The sequence below is a fragment of the Calliopsis andreniformis genome, chromosome 8 (genome assembly GCF_051401765.1).
Source record: "Calliopsis andreniformis isolate RMS-2024a chromosome 8, iyCalAndr_principal, whole genome shotgun sequence".
In the NCBI taxonomy this organism is placed as follows: Eukaryota; Metazoa; Arthropoda; class Insecta; order Hymenoptera; family Andrenidae; genus Calliopsis; species Calliopsis andreniformis.
Genome location: NC_135069.1, coordinates 12,305,628 through 12,310,000, shown reverse-complemented (window position 1 = coordinate 12,310,000; position 4,373 = coordinate 12,305,628). Strand labels below are relative to the sequence as shown.

The 4,373-nt window shown below is 48.8% G+C and overlaps 1 non-coding gene across 1 annotated transcript in view; it reads right to left on the bottom strand.

Annotated features, from left to right (window-relative positions):
* The window catches only part of LOC143182702 (small subunit ribosomal RNA), a 1,925-nt gene extending 1,662 nt beyond the window's left edge, over positions 1 to 263 (bottom strand). The window contains exon 1 of the ribosomal RNA XR_013002512.1: positions 1 to 263. This exon is cut by the window's left edge and continues 1,662 nt beyond it. This is a non-coding gene — a ribosomal RNA (small subunit ribosomal RNA).
* Between the last annotated feature and the right edge of the window lie 4,110 nt (positions 264 to 4,373).

The window sequence follows — 4,373 nt, the reverse complement described above, 5'->3', positions numbered from 1 at the left end:
AACGATGGACGTAGGTATAACCCTATGTCACCGATTGGTTTTGATCTAATAAAAGCGTTCCTTCCATCTCTGGGCGGAACTCCATTTTGCATGTATTAGCTCTAGAATTACCACAGTTATCCAAGTAAATGTGGGTACAATCTAAGGAACCATAACTGATTTAATGAGCCATTCGCGGTTTCACCTTAATACGGCACGTACTGAGACATGCATGGCTTAATCTTTGAGACAAGCATATGACTACTGGCAGGATCAACCAGGGAGCGAGCTTCGTAAAGACTCCTCCTCCTCTCCTACTTCACCATCGTCGTCGGTTTCACTTTTGCAGATCACCGATCGACGACACTCTCTGTCTAGTTTCTAATTTTCGAGACAAGAATTATCACACAGAGAAATATCCACGAAACTATTCTCTCCGTCGTGATACTTGAGCTCCTTCGGCAACGATCCACCAGCCTTTCACACACAATTCTTCTTCATATGAGAGTGAAGAATCACAGAACATATCCTTCCACAAAAATATTCCTGTGAACTTCCTCTCTCTCGGATCGAGCCGCCCTTTCACACAATTTCCAGAGCCAAGCATCACAGTGATATCTTGCTCGCACGTCACTACTCCTTTCTCATCTTTTACTTTCAATCAATTGGGATTGCACACCTCAACACAATTCAGATAGATCCACAATTTTTCGTGTGCACAAATATCCCACAACACATGTTCAGAAACTCGTGACACGAACAGCAAACTCATGTGATCCACAGTATTAAATCTTTGCTTTTGCGTGTCACGTAAAGATTGTAAATTCGACAAGGAGTCTCGGTTCGTTCATTTATTTGACAATTCCAACATTGGTGTCGGACCTCGACAAGCACGAATCACACACGCCGTTGGTCATCCATCGGTAAGCACGTACACCGGACCTCCGCAGAAAACTCTACGGAGCGTTATACGCTCGCGCTAAGCATCCATCGTACAGGCACGTAAACCACTCACGCTGGTCACTGACGACGAAGCGCGTATCAAGCACGCTGGGCAAAGTCGACAGAAGCGCGTAATAGTGGCATGCCGAAACATATCGAGATAGCGCGTTAAGCGTCGTGCTGGGCATAGCGAGCTGGCGCGGAATGTGCGCGCTGCACATATCGAAAATCTGACACCTCTTGATATTTAGGCTTTCCATTCTCACGTAAGCCCGGCGCCCGTCTTAAAGACGGAACGTTTCGTTCAGTTTAAATAAACTCATTCGCTCGGACAAAGAGTTGATGCTCAGTAAGTACGAGTATACACGCTAGTGCATACAAGTCACCAACGTCCAAAGGACGATTACCACATAAGGGCCATTCGGTCTTAGACACCGACCCGTGGTCATGCTGTGTAGAGAAAGATCCGGAACGTAAACCGTTCGAAGACACTCGAGATACAAGATCCCGAGGAGCGGTGGACTGCTTCTCGACCCAGATCGTAGAATAGCCACGCGCCCAGCGATGCCTCGACCGGCACGTCCGGACCGACGCTTCTCTTATAGATACCGAGTGGCCGGCCGAGAGGCCGGCGACGGCCGACCGTAGCCGCGCGGCCTTACGGTGGGAACTCGCCGCGCGTGCAGCACTCCCGGCCGGTACGCTGCCACTTAGACTCGGCAGATGAACACGTACACATACGAGGTCGTATAAAAGTAACTTAATACTAAACTGCGGACATTATACTGCTATAATCACAAACTTTCAACATGTTTCAACCACATATTTTAAGACTATATACATACAGATATAGCAATATTGAAAATATTCTAAGTCCCCGTTCGTGTCGCTCCGGAACCGAATGTCGACGGAACGAAAGGACAACGGTAGATCCTTATTCCTGGTGCTCGTGGCTCTCTAAATCCATACACTTGTTGTCCTCTGTCTCTTACCTGTGTCGAGATAATCGAGAATCATGGAGCGTTCGTGTCGCTCCGGAACCGAAAGTCGTCGGTTCGAAACGAGAACGTTAGATCCATATTCCTGATCGTTGAGGCACTCTAAAACTATTAGGCTGTTGTGCTCTCTGATGCCCGTGGACCGAGAGAACGTAGAATATCGGAGCGATCGTGTCGCTCCGGAGTTCGAGCGAAAAAATGCTAAGTCCCCGTTCGTGTCGCTCCGGAGGCCGAGCGAAAAAATTCTAAGTCCCCGTTCGTGTCGCTCCGGAACCGAATGTCGACAGAACGAAGGGACAACGGTAGATCCTTATTCCTGGTGCTCGTGGCTCTCTAAAACCATACACTTGTTGTCCTCTGTCTCTTACCTGTGTCGAGATAATCGAGAATCATGGAGCGTTCGTGTCGCTCCGGAACCGAAAGTCGTCGGTTCGAAACGAGAACGTTAGATCCATATTCCTGATCGTTGAGGCACTCTAAAACTATTAGGCTGTTGTGCTCTCTGATGCCCGTGGACCGAGAGAACGTAGAATATCGGAGCGATCGTGTCGCTCCGGAGTTCGAGCGAAAAAATGCTAAGTCCCCGTTCGTGTCGCTCCGGAGGCCGAGCGAAAAAATTCTAAGTCCCCGTTCGTGTCGCACCGGAACCGAATGTCGACGGAACGAAGGGACAACGGTAGATCCTTATTCCTGGTGCTCGTGTCTCTCTAAAACCATACACTTGTTGTCCTCTGTCTCTTACCTGTGTCGAGATAATCGAGAATCATGGAGCGCTCGTGTCGCTCCGGAACCGAAAGTCGTCGGTTCGAAACGAGAACGTTAGATCCATATTCCTGATCGTTAAGGCACTCTAAAACTATTAGGCTGGTTTGCTCTCTGATGCCCGTGGACCGAGAGAACGTAGAATATCGGAGCGATCGTGTCGCTCCGGAGGCCGAGCGAAAAAATTCTAAGTCCTCGTTCGTGTCGCTCCGGAACCGAATGTCGACGGAACGAACGGACAACGGTAGATCCTTATTCCGGGTGCTCGTGGCTCTCTAAAACCATACACTTGTTGTCCTCTGTCTCTTACCTGTGTCGAGATAATCGAGAATCATGGAGCGTTCGTGTCGCTCCGGAACCGAAAGTCGTCGGTTCGAAACGAGAACGTTAGATCCATATTCCTGATCGTTGAGGCACTCTAAAACTATTAGGCTGTTTTGCTCTCTGATGCCCGTGGACCGAGAGAACGTAGAATATCGGAGCGATCGTGTCGCTCCGGAGTTCGAGCGAAAAATTCTAAGTCCCCGTTCGTGTCGCTCCGGAGGCCGAGCGAAAAAATTCTAAGTCCCCGTTCGTGTCGCTCCGGAGGCCGAGCGAAAAAATTCTAAGTCCCCGTTCGTGTCGCTCCGGAACCGAATGTCGACGGAACGAAGGGACAACGGTAGATCCTTATTCCTGGTGCTCGTGGCTCTCTAAAACCATACACTTGTTGTCCTCTGTCTCTTACCTGTGTCGAGATAATCGAGAATCATGGAGCGTTAGTGTCGCTCCGGAATCGAAAGTCGTCGGTTCGAAACGGGAACGTTAGATCCATATTCCTGATCGTTGAGGCACTCTAAAACTATTAGGCTGTTGTGCTCTCTGATGCCCGTGGACCGAGAGAACCTAGAGTAACGGAGCGATCGTGTCGCTCCGGAGTTCGAGCGAAAAAATTCTAAGTCCCCGTTCGTGTCGCTCCGGAACCGAATGTCGACGGAACGAAGGGACAACGGTAGATCCTTATTCCTGGTACTCGTGGCTCTCTAAAACCATACACTTGTTGTCCTCCGTCTCTTACCTGTGTCGAGATAATCGAGAACCATGGAGCGTTCGTGTCGCTCCGGAATCGAAAGTCGTCGGTTCGAAACGATAACGTTAGATCCTTATTCCTGATCGTTGAGGCACTCTAAAACTATTAGGCTGTTTTGCTCTCTGATGCCCGTGGACCGAGAGAACGTAGAATAACGGAGCGATCGTGTCGCTCCGGAGTTCGAGCGAAAAAATTCCAAGTCCCCGTTCGTGTCGCTCCGGAGGCCGAGCGAAAAAATTCTAAGTCCTCGTTCGTGTCGCTCCGGAACCGAATGTCGACGGAACGAACGGACAACGGTAGATCCTTATTCCGGGTGCTCGTGGCTCTCTAAAACCATACACTTGTTGTCCTCTGTCTCTTACCTGTGTCGAGATAATCGAGAATCATGGAGCGTTCGTGTCGCTCCGGAACCGAAAGTCGTCGGTTCGAAACGAGAACGTTAGATCCATATTCCTGATCGTTGAGGCACTCTAAAACTATTAGGCTATTATGGGTTTGATGGCTATCAAAAAGGTTATTATGAATGTTTCCAGGTTCATTATGGTTATTATTATGTTTATTATGGTTATCATGTTTCATAGTATGATTATGACGAATATTATGATCATCACTAGGATTATTAT